The sequence below is a fragment of the Bombyx mori genome, chromosome 15 (genome assembly GCF_030269925.1).
Source record: "Bombyx mori chromosome 15, ASM3026992v2".
Lineage (NCBI taxonomy): Eukaryota > Metazoa > Arthropoda > Insecta > Lepidoptera > Bombycidae > Bombyx > Bombyx mori.
The window spans coordinates 5717132-5733448 of NC_085121.1; the positions used below are offsets into that span (position 1 = coordinate 5717132).

At 36.0% G+C, this 16317-nt stretch overlaps 1 protein-coding gene across 1 annotated transcript in view; it reads left to right on the forward strand.

The window, feature by feature from the left end:
• The first annotated feature begins 401 nt into the window (after positions 1–401).
• The window catches only part of LOC119629658 (uncharacterized), a 378532-nt gene continuing 362616 nt past the window's right edge, over positions 402–16317 (forward strand). The window contains exon 1 of the mRNA XM_062672463.1: positions 402–481. The gene's annotated coding sequence lies outside the window, so the exon portion shown is untranslated. The remainder of the gene's footprint in view (positions 482–16317) is intronic.

A 16317-nucleotide genomic window follows, 5' to 3' on the forward strand; every position in this document is an offset into this window, starting at 1 on the left:
CTAGTATTAAACTTTGTTTGTGAACCTATTTGTAGATTATTCACTGTTTACCCAACACTTGTTTGCTTGCAGCCCGTCGCCATATTTTAATTATTGATTTTAATACTATCATTTAACAATAATCGACCCGTGACGTCGTCGGCTAATGTACGTTAGTAAAATTTGGCCATGACCACTATGACGTAATAATAACGTGACCATTAACGAAGTTTTGGAACGAAGTTCATTATGGGACGATGCGGAGGGGTACCCTAACCGGGGAAAAACGTCCGTAACGTAAGATTTTTTCTATTTAGTTTGTTATCAACAGATGTCGCTGCACGTAAATTCAACAATTTCTGAATCGCGGAGACGAGATGTTACACAGTTGATAAACGTTCTTGTACTTATCTTGCTAAATCATACTTACCTGGCGTATTGGATACCGTGAACATGCATGCGGTTCCCCCAGGGCGAGGCTTCTCCATTGCACTGCGGAGTGGTTGACCCTTGCGATAATTTTTTCAAAATAAATGTATACCCGAATAATTATTTTCATTATACCTTGAATAGAACTTAAAATAAATATTTTTATAATACGGAATTTCGTTCCTCTCCGGTGTCCCACGACACCACACATCTTTTTTTAATTTTATTGGGGCTTATTAATCACATGGCCCATGTCTAAAACATTAAGCAAAGCTGTAATCGTCAGCCCCGGTGAGCTTTAAGCAGTGAAAAAAGATGATCGAAGAACTTAACCCATAACTGGTGTTTTTCAGGTAGGTATATACCGAAGCTGATATACATCGCAAAGTAAATGTGACCATCTATTAGAGGACATGAGGTTGAAGTTTCAATTGTATTTTAGTAGAACGCGATCTCTCTTTAAATCTGAACGCGCTACTGCTTCTATTGTTATTGCTTGGTTCTATGACGGTGCTCACAACTCGCCCTACGATTTTTATCTGGCATACCTAATCTTTTTTTATTTTATTGCCCTTGTAGGCAGACGAACATACGGCCCACCTGATGATGAGTGGCTACCGTCGCCCATGGACTTCACCAATGCCAGAGGCAGAGCCAAGTCGCTGCCTAATCGTTGGTAGCCTAAGGAGTTATTTTATCTACCCTCGGATTGGTAGGGGAGCTCACGGGGATTAACTTGAGAGCATTGCTTGCTTGCATTAGTCCCAGGAATGCTTCGCTGAATCTATCACCGGATTGGAATCGCGAGCCACTGAGAAGATCCGGCGAGAAATACAGTTGGTCCATACAGTCAGTATATATGCATATTATATATAATTTATAGCTTTGATATACATATAGCTAAAATGTTTTAAGAACAACTTTTCGGCTGTTGGTATTAAGCTCTAATTAATATCCCTAGCTCTCCGGTAAATTGATAAAGGTCGTAGGTTTGTAGTTGTCGTAGCCTAAACGATAATATGTCCATCGTTCTTGTTCATATGTCGTAGGCAGGTTAATTTCCTAAAGAAAAAAAGGTTAACTTTCAGACGTATATGACACATGTTCACGCACTACTTCCACGATGAAGTAATAAAATCAAACCCGTAAAATATTTTCTGTTTTGGTACTTATTCGCGGTATTTCCTCGCATGGGCAGGTACCAGGTATTGTGCGTTCTTGTGTTAAGCAAGAGTGGTATAACAGTTATAGAATACAATTGAGAATTCAGCCTCATATCTCAAGGAAGGCGATATTTAAGTTGTAGCGTCTAAGTGCCTCGGCAACACCTAACACTAGTAGGTACTATGAGCTTATTCAATCATCTGAGCAATAGAAAAGGGAACATTCAAAACTTTAAATACTATTTATTATTATACATATATTACAATTGGCTATGACTACATTGTATGAAATATTATAACGTTTCATTTAAAAGTGAAGAATAGGAAAACACGTATACCAAATAACATAGATTATGGTATGTTCGATATAATGGAGTTGTTCAGCGAGATCGAATTCTCGATGTTATTTTCTGTATTCACAATAATGCAGCCGACATTAGTAATTTAGCTACTCATAAGCAGCTATAGATAAATTTATCAGTAATTCTTAGTGATCAAACCCCTACTCTAGGATATCACTGTGTATTTGTTTTATTTTTGTTTTAGTAGTCATATTTATTAATATAAAACGCTTCTTTTTAATTCGCATAGTACACCTGTGATAGGTTTCCATCGTGCGTGCATTCATTTGGAAAAACTTTGCCATCTTCTTTGCAATTTTATTTGAAGAACGTGTTGGAGATAATACTAGTAGAACCTCATCTGTACCGAACGTGGCAAAAAGATTTCCTTAAACGCATCTTTGACGGCTTTAGTCGACTTTAGTGCAACGGTGGAAAAGCGACGATGGGGTCAAACCAAATATTCCTTAAAAAGAGACCATACGATGCTGAGCACAGAGATAATCAATGCAGAACTGGTTTTACATTGAAATAATTACAGAAATCGATCTGAATATTTTAAATGTAAACTTATATATGGCCGTTGCGATTTAAAAAAAAATATCAACGATAAAAAGAGACGGACATATAGAACTACAAGATCAAGGTTCCGAGAGAATGAGATAGAATAATTCGGAAGGCTTACCGCGTGCTTCTAATGGGAAATGGTTTTCAGCTACGTGAAGTACCGTGGTGGGGTCAGAGTACGATGATATTGAACTGAAAGACCAATGAATTTAATAACTATTCTGTTTAACCTGTGGTGAACTATTACGACTTTCTATCATCAGCACCGATATGTTTTCAAAAATTCTTCTGTGTTCTTATTGTTGAATTTGGTATTTTATCTATATATATAAAAATGAATTGCTGTTCGTTAGTCTCGCTAAAACTCGAGAACGGCTGAACCGATTTGGCTAATTTTGATCTTGAATTATTCGTGGAAGTCTAGAGAAGGTTTAAAAGGTAGATACATATGAAAATGCTCGGAATTAAACAAAAATAACAATTTTGTTTGTCTTTAGATGTGTCCCCCGTCGGACGGATTCCTTTTGTTTGTTTTAAGTTTATTTTAAACAAAAGCTTAGGTCTTTTATTTATCGATTGAGGCACTACGAAGTCTGCCGGGTCAGCTAGTTGGTTAGTAAAACTTTACTCTCGGAATGATTAGCATTAAATCTATGAATTCTTTGCTAACTAGTGTATGCTGCACCCTTGGTAGGTGCAAGGACCATGATCGGTGGAAACGAGCGCAATTAGATGCAATCGTATTGAAATTATTGTAATAACAGAAAAGAATCGATCGGTTAAGAGCGCGGTACGCTTCACGATTGGCGTAAGGATCGCCAATGCGCGTGCACACGATCTACCGATCCGGATGATAAGCTAATTACAATAAACACGACCGACCATTGTGCCTTTTATTATTGTTTTTATTAAACATGTTTTCATTACACAAGAATATTCTGCGTCCAGTACATTTTACACGACGAAAATTTGTCTTAATAATAATGCGTACATGCAAATACAAAAATCGTTTATGATCAGAGCAATTGATGAGTTTTATTTAAAAAAAACGTAATTTATCTGGTGTAAAGTATAAAATTTCTGGGGTGCTGCGTAGCCTTGCGTGCCTTAGCTGGCTCAGAACCCTCAGACTATAAGTTGTATTAAATTATGAAAAGTGGAAATAAGTCATACGTTCTAATTAAATTTAAAAAGGAGATCTATAGGAGGTTTTAGCAACAATAATTCAAACGATCTGAGTCTACGGAGAGACTTCAGTTCTCTCTGTGTTTCAGACCGAACATTCCATGTGAAGTTCTTTTATCACTTTTTAAACGGTTTTATTTAATATAGCACCATCCGTCATCAGAGCTGGGTTCATTTATACCGCCTAATTATTGCTGCTACTGCTGCTTTGTAATTCTCAGTACTTTCCAGAGATGATTTTCGCCACGTTTCTTACGAATGAACTCTGCACGTTGTTCCTAATTCAGGATGCTTACTACCCAGAACTGTAGAACAATGTGTGTAGTTTAAAAAAACACTTTGCTAGCAAACTGAACAATTTTTTTTAAACCCTGAACATACCGGTAGTAAAGTATGTAATGTATTTTTTTTAATTTTTTTATTGCTTAGATTGGTGAACGAACTCATACCCCACCTGGTGTTAAGTGGTTACTGGAGCCCATAGACATCTACGACGTAAATGTGCCACCCACCTTGAGATATAAGTTCTAAGGTCTCAAGTACAGTTACAACGGCTGCCCCACCCTTCAAACCGAAACGCATTACTGCTTCACGGCAGAAATAGGTGGGGTGGTGGTACCTACCCGCGCGGACTCACAAGCGGTCCTACCACCAGTAATTTTTGTGGGTCCGTGATACTTATTCAAATATCAAACTTTATTGGACGTCTAAAAATTAATGAAAATTAGGTTGAAAGAGTCCATTAAATAGATAGAGACTAGAAAATGTATGTCAAGAAAACAAAAACGTGTAAAAAAATTCGAATACCAACAGAGCTCTGACATAAATATAATAGAAATTGTAAAAACTAAACACATTCTAAAAACTATTACGTTATTTTAAAATATCGATTCGTAATATGCCTTTGTACTCATTGGGTAGACCACCACGGAGAGCCATTACGGAAATTAAAAAGCGTGTAAGTACAACATCTATACATTTTAATTATTGAAAAATGCTTGTACCAGCTTGAGACGGTCAACGTTTTATGTAAATATCAAAATAACCTGAATAGTTATGATAACGGGTGAATGAAGTTTATTTATAGTTGGTTATGAAACTTTTTAGTATTCCCTGTATTGATTTTTGCCATTTGTATCCCTTTTTACGAAAATTGCGCGAACGGAGGAGTATGAAATTTTCCACACTTATAGTGAATATAGAGAAGAAGTGCACAATGCTAATTTTTTTTTTAATTATGCATAAAAGATACATTAAATTAATAAAGAAAACATTACACACACTACCATGTATTTGACACACACACATATACTCTTTGTTTATTGCACTGAAGTATTGTCAAACTTTTGTTATTGCTTAAAGTCTGTAGTGAAATTGAAAATAGGTTAGTACTATTTATCTTTAATATTACGAATATTTGCCTATAGTGTAGTCTTGGCGAAATATGTAACAATAGGACCATAATAATGTTGAAACTTATAATTTCAATTAATTATAGTCGAATTTCGACTACTGCGGGACCACTAGTTTCAGTTAATAAACGAGTAAAATAAGGAATTTACTATACCTAAAACTACTTTTAAGATTCCTTCTCGCTTTTTTTCTTATTACAAAAATAATATTTCCGACGAATCAAATACTTTACACTTTTCGTGATTCACGGACGACGTCGAGTTTAAATCGAAATTAAATCGTAAAATTTGTTTTAATTATAAAATAGGGAAAGTTCACTTCGAATCAATTATACTTTTTTCCAAATTTTTTTTTCATTCTTTTCAATAGTGGTTGACGGTTAATTACTGCGATCAGTCGAGTGTTGTAATATTCTAAGCATTGATGTGTACTAATTTTATTCTATTGCAATTAAATAGAGTACCGGTACTGATAATTGTTTATTGGAAATAGATAAAGAAATACTATTTTATTTTCTATTGGTAGCAATGGTTGGTCCAAAAACAAAGGTTTCAAAGACTGCACCAAGTCAAGATTTTGCCCTATGTTAGTAGAATAATATACAGTTACGGCATAAAAACAAGTATGTAGGTACACCGCAACCTGAAGATGAAATATCTTTAATAAATATAACATGTAACCGAGTAACGGCCCTTTTGGTAGAGTAGACACTGTCTTATTGTATTTAATTTAAGGGAATGGTCACACGAACTGCCGAACTCTTTAATGCTTTTGTATCAGACCCCGAAAAACCCTCGCATGAATATTTTTACATCTTTGGCGGATGAAACCCAGCTTATACCCGTTACTCAAGCTATCCATTTTGGCTCTTGACCGTCACAGTCACAGGTCAACTTGACCAACGAAGCCATCCAAACTTCACCAAAATACCTACTCTTAATTAGAGCTCTCAATCTACCTAAAACGTAATTGGTTTAGGTGCTGTTGTGCGTTTAAAGTAAGCTTTATGTTGCAGTTGCTATCGAATCGATATCCATAATTATGTTTCACGACAAATGGCATTTTAACAAGAGCAATTCGAATTAGCCGCATGCCAATTTAATGTTGTTTCCCCACAGAAAAACATAATTATCTGCGGTTTCGCCCACCCTTAAATGCTTAGGCAAAACGGACTCGGCCTCTTTTGCACAGAGAATTATAAAAATAAAACTATAGTGGCATGAATATTATGGGGTAATTATTAAGCATTTACAAAATTCTGTGTACGTTTTGAAATGTCGTCTTCCGTCGCCAAGGGCTGGAACAAATGTTCTCTTGTTTTTTATTTGCTTGCTTTAGAACGTAAAGACTAGGTTTATAAGTAAAAATAAACAAAAAATTCAATTCGTTTTATTCGTTTCTTGTTTCATTACTGGCATCACTTACGAAAAATACTTTTTTTTAGTTCATTTTCTTGTTTTAATGAAGACGTTGCATAGTACATTAGACATACCATAGGCGGTGATTCTATCCTGAGTTACAAGACACGCTGTAGGAAAGTCCGCTGAAAATCCACGTAGTACGTACTTACCAGAGGAAAGCAGATTCAGTTAAAACAATAGAAACCTAGTTTGGGGCTTAGTGGTAAGTTTTTTTTATTGCTTAGATAGGTGGACGAGCTCACAGTCCACCTGGTGTTAAGTGGTTACTGGAGCCCATAGACATCTACAACGTAAATGCGCCACCCACCTTGAGATATAAGTTCTAAGGTCTTAGTATAGTTACAACGGCTGCCTCACCCTTCAAACCGAAACGCATTACTGCGTTACGGCAGAAATAGGCAGGGCGGTGGTACCTACCTGTGAGGACTCACAAAGGTCCTACCACCAGTGGTATGTTGGTAAGTTATTTAAGAAACCGTCGATGCCTAAATGATAATACGCCTGGTGTACTAGTTAGTCTCCGGCGATGCTACTACGCTATTATCCAAACCCGCAAAATGAATATCTTTCCTAATTAACAACTGGCAGTAGGACATATTTTACTCTCGCACTTATAAGTACATAAATATATCGAATCTAGCCTATCTTTGCCGCGATGCGTTACCGTCTAAAGTTTAGGGCAGCCTTTAGATAATATAGTCGAGACTTCGACGTGGTGAGGCTCACGTTGTGATATATGTATGTGAACTTCGGTAACCAATTAACTCCAACTGGGCTATGGACTTATTCATCTATCTAAAGAAAAAAAAGCACTTTTAATTTTTTTATTGCAGAGATGGTCGGACGAGCTCACAGCCCACCTGGTGTTAAGTGGATATCGGAGCCTATAGACATCTATAACGGAAATGCCGCCTCTTACCTTGAGATATGAGTTCTAAGGTCACAGTATAGTTACAACGGCTGCCCCACCCTTCAAACCGAAATGCATTACTGCATCACGGCTGAAATAGGCAGGGTGGTGGTACTCACCCGTGCGCACTCACAAGCTCCTCAACGTTCTGATATCGAGTCTCTTCTTTTTCATTTGAATTAAAAGAAACTAGACTTTGAAACGAGCTGTGTGTTTTCTTACAATTTTTATACTTATGTTCTCATAAAGAAGTGTTTACAAACATAAAAATTACAAAAACAAGTTTTCAATCACACAAAAAACATTTTAACGATACAAAATAAATGGAAATTGATTTTGTGAAAAAAAAAAAAAGGTTCTTAAAAAAGTTGTTGTCTTCGGCATGCTCACCCACGGGAAATAATTGGCGTATGAAAAAAAAAAACAGGAAGTCATTAGTGGCAAAGCGAACGGCATCTATTTCACGAGAACTGCCGCCCGTTCCAGCCCGAGACCGACTGTGACACCATAACGTAACAAAACAAAATAAAAACGAAGATAAAGATTTTTTTATTACTGTTCAAACGCTTATGAACTCGAAGAGACAGACCATTCTATTTAATTCTGCCGTGAACTAATGATGCTATGGATTTTGAAGAGTACTTTCCGTTTCTCATTTCTCAAGATAGTAGCGGTTCATGTTGCTCCGTGTAAAGACATTACTGAAGAATTGCAGTCTAAAGACTTAGAGAGACATTGTTATCAAAATCTAAACTCTAAAGACTTCGATAGTAATACTATACGCGTTTATTTGGGATAATAAACAAAATGTAAAGGAGATATTCGTACATTAAACCTTATTTTGTATAAAGAATATGAAACCTAAGTAATTGAGGTTCAATAATGTTATTATATACCTAGAATCTTTAACATTATGGACAATATTTTACTGTCGAACATTGTTCTCATCGGTGTAATTGTTCTCAAACGCAGTCACCACTAACAAACCACCGGACCTCGCATTTCGATATTTCAGAAATTTAATTCATTTTTAATTCGACTTATGAATAGCTCTTTTACGCGGCTTATAGATCATTTTGTGTTCATTAATTCAATATTAGTGCAGCTCGTTATATGTAGGCAATGAATGGTTGTTCGCGGTCTGTGTCGTTCATTGTCATTCTTCATTCGAAATTTGGTACAAACATAGAAATCTTTTGTCTGTTGTTTTGTATGAATGAACGGCTACAGAAAACTGTTAGACGAGTAATTTATAGCAATAAACCTTATCTAGAGCGTGTCTTAATTCATATTTTAAACATTATCAAGCTCTTGATTCTCAGATAATTGTAGTTACTGAACAGTAATTATTTTTTGTAAATTGTTTTCGTTACTGTGTACGGGTCGATTGAATGAAAATGATTGATATTAGTGATCATTAGTTGAGAGAATATTCAAGTGCAGGGTATTTTTGATTACTTAATATAATTACTAAGGCGTAGCGTGTTTGAAGTAATACAACGGATGAGTGATAAGCTAGCAGACCTAGGTGTGATGAGTGATGAACAACAATAAAACATGTTTTATTAATTTATATCCGCGTTTGAGATTGAAATGACAGCTTTAGTATCTGTTTATGCAACAAATGTGTTATTGTATCGAGGAATAGACGACGCTACGTCATAAAGTGAGTATTCAGAAACAACACCCATAAAACCTTTATGATTAGTCAAACCGCTCGCGAAGACGATTCATTATTGACCATTATACGTCGTGTTTATCGACTTACTCTGTACAAGCCCATAAAATAACGAACGACCAAGATAAGGGGACAGTCCTCTAATCTCCGGAACAAGGGACACTAATTCGATTGTGGTTTTGGTCGAGCCTGTTTTGGGTTTACGCCACAAATTGAACTGTAAAAAAAACTACAAATTGGCTTTTTCGAAAGCCATTCATTAGTCCGACGCTGAATGGAGTTTCTTATGTCGATTTTGCTCAATTTGTTAAAAGGAAATTTGTTTCTTTGAACTCACACGATGCCATCTATATAAATCTCATCTCTAATGTGTAAAATAAAGTCACAAATGACGCGTGTCTGTTGTACTGGTTTAAACATTCTAAATTGTAATTTTTGCCACCGAAGTCTGAATCGAATTGTTTAACGGCTGCCCCAACCACCCTTCAATTTGAAACGTATTACTGCGGCAGAAATAAGTCTTTTGTGGATTTTATTTTTTATTAATTTATGTTATGGTTTCCTCGTTACAATCGCACGTATGTGCTAGATGTACAATTTCTTAGACAAAATGGTAGGTACCTGTCTTATGATTCGATACTAACAGTATCATTCGATACGTCTAGACCAGATATCTTATCCGTTGAGCCACAGAGGCTTCGAGCCTGTTTAAGTTCTTTAGTATAGTAATCTTTCGATCTGGTTTAATGATTGTACTGAATTCCGATTCTTCAAGTAGTCCAGCAATCATTATCATAACAAAGTTCCATTGTAATGGATATGTCAATTTTTAGTATTTTTATTGCCCTTGTAGACAGACGACCATACGGCCCATGTGAGGTCACCATGGTCTCATCGTGGTCTTCAGCCACGGCGCTGGGTACCGCTTAGGGTGTATAGTGTTGTGGTTATGAGGTAAGCCTTTCGTTTACTGGCAATAACTCGGTATTCTTTCATATGTAATAATTCAACTCGCATGGATGACAACAGCTATAGTACAGAAAAGTCAAAAAGAGTCCATTCGAATGTAATTTTATAAAGAAATTAATTAAAAAATTGGAAATAATCGTTTATTAATGCGTAAAAATGAAAACGGTAGGAAATTACTTACGGCATTACCATCAATCATTATTCCCAATTAACACGAGATAATGCTAATGCTCCAGTGTTAAAAATTGAACTGTACAGTGCCATCACTAAAAAGTTTACCCTGTTCGGCATGGTTTTTAATGGTAATTACATGTGTAGGCGTAATGGATTAAATTCATTTCTAAAGCGTATTAAGGTTTCGAGAAAGTTTTACCTTGGTGTGATAATTCTACTTTTCTCTACCTTTTTTTTGTATTCTGAATAAGGAAGGAACCGCGACTCATTTATGATCACATACCAAACTAAATTTTATTTGTGAAACTGTCAATTTAATTGAGAGAATAATGCTATGTGCTATTTTAGATAATATTGTCAACAAATAAGTATTTACTTTTTGTATGCTTATGTATTTAGGTAATATTAAGACTATTATTAGTACGATTGTGCAACGTATTGTTTAACATGAAAAATGTTTTAAAATTTTAAATTTCATAGCTTCACAGTTTTATCTGTTTAAAAATAGACGAATTTTATAGTCTTTCAAACATGTTTAATGAAGGGCATTTGAATCTAAAACCAATCACCCACGCAGGTGACCATTGCTCGGACACATCCTTTATATTTAAACCTCCTCTATAGGTGATTTTAACACATTTAGCGTATCGTTGGTATAGTTAAAAGCTGTATAATAGCGTTATCTCGAGGGCCGGTACTAAATTGGGATGTCTCGGCCGAGGCGTGGCGGGCCCTTATCAGTTTTGTCGTGTTCATCTTGAGTTGTGTTAGGCTTTACGGGATATGTACGCCGGACGCCGGGGTGGCGAGCGTGGAGCCTACACGTGACAATGTTGGAAACTTATTGCCGGCGCGAATGCGAAATATCACCTTCTATTTTAAAATAAGTACTGTTTTATTTTAAGATTTATTTTACTTTAAATCGGCTGTTTTGTGTTTATTTTTTTGCATTATAAAATTCAGATGTAATATTGTAACGGTTATGGAACGTTAATTGATTTTAGTGTTTTACGAATTCATTAATTCGTGGTGTTGGTGTCACTGTGACACTAATAGACAAGACAAGTGACGATTCCTTTAAGTGACAACCCTCGCCGGCCGCTCCGCTTGATGAAGCACTCTTTTGATACTTTTTCATGTCGCTTTTTTCATCTTATTGTCCGCGGTCCATTGATAAACCTACAGGTATACGTACTCAGACAGGCGCCAACATTCCTCGCTCCGACCTCACACTTACTCGTTCTTTATAAAAACGGGCACACTTTTTTGTATTAGCACTTTTTGGACTTATTTGCCTCCCTTTGTGTCCGTCGATATTGTTTGTTTTGGTTATTAGAACGGCTGTAGGAAGTGGACGCGATAAACCTATTGGGGCTAAGCGTTTTATTGTCCCAATTTTGGATATCCGTTTTCATTTCACTTCGAGATAGATGTTCGTTGTCGTGAATTATTTATTTTGTGATTACCCAATGATTATTTAAGATCCATTAGCACCTTTAGTGTAATAAAACATAGTTGTAGACGTAGTTCGAGATGTTGGTATATTTCAGCCGAGCGTAAGGTTTTATTTTTAAATGGTTCAGGTGCTACAATACTAAAATTACCAAAATGTGGTTTTTTTTTTAAATGTTTTATGTAAATGACGGTTAATTATAAATTAATTGTACAAGCCAGGCGTGTTTTAGAGTGCTCTACGACGGCTCATACCAGAAACAATGCGGAACTAATCGTATTAGCATTTTTGAATGAGCTAAAACATTGACATGGTCAGATGGAAGTTGATGACACCGACCCGAATGGAAGTGGCGGCCCTGACTACGTGATGAACGACCGTCTGATTTAGAAACAACGATAAAGCAAATTGATTTGTCTAATTGTGATGTAGTCGTGGTGAGTTTAATTAGTAGTAATTAATTAATAGTTTGGGAGAGTAAAAGAGTTTATTGTTTTAAAACTTAAACGTTGCCTTAATATGTAGGTATATACTCCAACTGTTGGAGTCATTTGGAAGGTAAAGTCAAGTTGGCGTCCAAAATGCTGGGAGTCATCAACAGAGCAAGCGGTGCTTCACGCCTCGACACAGACCTTATAAAGCACAAGTCCGGCCTCGCGTGGAGTACTGCTCTCGTCTCTGGGCCTGGGCTCCCAAATACCAGCTTCTTCCATTTTACTCTATACAGAAAAGGGTCGTTCGGATTGTTGATAATCCCATTCTCACGGAATAATTGGAGCCTCTGGTTCTGCGGACGGATTTCGGTTCCCTCTGTATTTTGTACCGTATGTTCCATGGGGAGTACTTTGAGGAATTGTTCGAGATGATACCGTCATCTCGTTTTTACTATCGCACCGCTCGCCATCGAAGTAGAGTTCATCCATATCATCTGGAACCGCTGCCTTCATCGACAGTGCGTTTCCAGAGGTCTTTTTTGCCACGTACCATCCGGCTATGGAATGAGCTCCCCTCCACGGTGTTTCCCGAGCGCTATGACATATCCTTCTTTAAAAGAGGCTTGTCCAGATTACTAACTTGGTCCAGATTACTAACTTGCTTTATACATTTTTCGGTGTATGTACATATGCTTCATATAATGCAATGACACAATCAAGGTAGTTACAATAAAGTCGGTCGGTCGACCTTCGATTCAAACCAGGCGATTAGCGACGTTTATTTTTCATTCAGTCTCTGGTTTAACTAATAAAAAGCGTTTTGTGCCGTGCCGCCATTAATTTTTTGCGACCGACATTCGGCCTAATTTTATGTCCAGATTCACAGCGTTTGGTGTAATTTTGATTTATTTAACAAAAGGATCATTTCCGGTACGAATTTTGGTCAAAAGTTAAATAATAAATTTTCTTTAAAGATGTATGTCATTATGGGAGCTAAAACGTCCGTTTTCTAATAGGTAGGACGCATGTTCATATCGAGGGTTAAGAGACAAGACCAAGTTTGCCAGAGTAAAAAGGTAATAGCTTTCGAATGATTTTGGCGATACCAAATGTGTTTTTTTTAATTATGTAATTGAAGGAAGTGGTTATGGTATGGTTGCACAGTACCTATTTATGTCGCGAAACAGTCAAGTCTCTTGTTCGTAATTGCGGGAGAGCAAGGTACTTTGAAACTTCGACATTATATCTCAGGGTGGCAGAAATGCCTAGTAATTTTAAACTCCAAACAAAATTATAATAATTATTTGATTTTATTCAACTGAAAGGTAAGGCCAGTTTATCTTATGCGATTACTAAATATTGCTAGTTAAACCTAAACCTAGGGCTAGGGTTAGTATCACAGAATAGTAAATTTTCTCGGGTGAGTCCGGGAGCTGACCCACCCGTCCGCAAGAAGCTGGATTAGCTCTTTAGGCTACAAGCAATAGATAGGTAAAAAAAAGTTTTTAGGAAACTACTCTATCCTTCTTCTTCTGGTTCTTATCCCACATTCATAGGGATTTGGCATGAGTTTAATGACCGGCTGCTTGCCTAACGTCAACCCTCCTTGGGTTATACATATCCCAAATAGTATGTCCATCGCAACGTGCCATAGGGAGAGAGACTTTTCTGTTTCTTCATTTGTATTTTTTTACTTCATCCGTTTTTGGTTCTATGATTTGCTTTTTATCATTATAAAAAAAACATTTACACAAATTTTTTGATTTTCAGTTAAAATTTCACGTTTTATTCGTTTTTTATGGGTTTTGATAATAGTGTTAAAATTAACATTATTATGGTAACTAACAATAAAATGAATTTGATTTTAGCTAGTTGGTAGTGTACTACTTGTAACCGTAACGTTTTAGTAACGTGATAGTGTAGATACACTTGAAATCAACATTGTACGTAACAACATTATAACACTAAGTATAATGCACAAAAAATATGTTGGATAATTACAATTAGATAGATAAATAAATAAAATAGATTAATCAATTATGAATTAAAAACAGTGCTCATTAAAATTATATAGTGCGAAAAAAATGCTGAAGGAAGGATCGAAATTCTAAAGCCCAATTCGAAATTCTAAGACACAATTGTTATTTTATTATTGCGAAAAACAAATAGTTTTACATTGGAAAAACTTGGTGGCGGTTTGTTATTGTAAGTTATATAATATTAGATATTACATGCAAGTTAATCTGTTATTATTGTAATCGTTTGCGCATGTATCGGTAATAATTATTTGTTGTTAGGAAAAATCAATTTAAAATCACGTAATTTTCCAAAGGAATTATTGTTATATCGTGATCATATGATACTAATTATTCGTAGTTACCTCTATTTACGTTCATATTATGTTGTGTTCATTGTTGATATCAAAAGGAATACCTAACCAATACCTAATCTACCTATTCAATATTTTTATTTATGTACTTTTTTAATTAAGTACCTATTTGACTCGCGCACTTTGTACCCATTTTGTACCGCGCTAATAAAGGGAGTATTGTCATTTGGTATCAAAAGTCAAAGCAAAGTATTACACAGTCCTTAGGTGCTACATATAAAATTTAGCAGTGTTTTAAGCGTTATAAAAGTTTCTTTTATATTTATAATCCGAAGTTTTGTAAACCTAAATCACTATTAGGTTGAGATGTAAAACTTTTCCTATCTCGATCTTTTAATGTTTTAATTAATTTTATATTGGGTAGACGAAAGACACAGTTAAATGATGTCAAGTCCATAGATAACAAAATGTGAATTATCATGAACACTTAATTCCACTGGAATAGCCGTTATACGGTAGTATTACGGCTGAATTCTTCGTCGCAAGCGACGGGTTCGACCAGTACGATGACCAGTAAATTAGGAATCGGTGATGCAAGATACGGAAAGACCGTGAAGCTTTCTTCCTGAAACTTCGGTTTCGGTTCTGTGGGCGGTATCCTACACCACTGAAAAATGCTTTGGCAACCCAGAAGGACAGTGCTAATATACAGCTCGCTTTTAGGCACATGGGAACACTGATTTTGCCAATTGACGAAGTTTATTTCATGTACCTCTTATATATACAATCATATTATTGTATGTAATTTAATAATGCCCATAGTTATTATACGTGCTAGTCTCAGATAGGATTTGTAGATTACATGTCTTTTTGCCAAACTTGCTAATAGATGGCGTTACTAGTCTTGATAACTTCGGACAGTTTTTATGATTTTGTTACAAATCTTATAAAACAAAGGGAATGTATTTGTTTAGGATGATTTCGTTGTTAAATTAGCGGAGTTTAGAATAACGTTTATCTTGAAATAGCTGACGATACGTCGGTAGGGTTAAGCTATTTGTATAGGTTCACTATCTTTTGCTTTGACATAGTTATGTGACATTTCGAGTTTGACTGCATTTTCGTTGAGTTTAATCGATTTACAAACATATTTTCTTCTGTAACTTAACACGCATCGCTCAATATATTTTTGGTATTAGCATTTATGTAGTGTTGACTATTCACGAGAAGCTAATAAGCATGTGGACTCTTGAAACCGGAATCCATGAGTCTTTGGCAGAAATCAATAATGCACGGATAAGAATACTTGCGCAGGCTCACAATATGGTCAACAACCATTAAAATACGCAAATTAATAAATTCTGTGGTTATACGGATTAAAAAAAATTATAAAAGCCCGGTACAGAGTACCTGTACCTACACCGGGCGTTTTATTATGGGTGGACGAGCTCACCATATTACATAAATCTCATTACTGCCATCACACATCTTGGGACATGAGTTCAATTCGAAACGCATTACTGCTCCACGATAGAAATAGGTAGAATGGTGGTACCTACCTGTACGAGGTTACAAGACGCTCTGCCACCGCATAAAATATGCGTAAAAACGCATAAAGTAAAGACTTCATAAAGTTTTATTTATATGATCTGATTCATTACCCTCCCGTCAAATCCTTAAATGAATATGTCCGTGCAGCCTAGTTTCAACCTACTTTCAGCATTCCACATTGTTTCCTGTGTCAAGGTAGACGCCACTTAGCGAAGGTTGTGACCAAAATCTGTGATATCCATTGAATTATCCCTATCTCTCCATTTACAATACCGTGTGTGATGTCATCCTGCCTTTGAGCAGGTATCATTAAGTACCTTT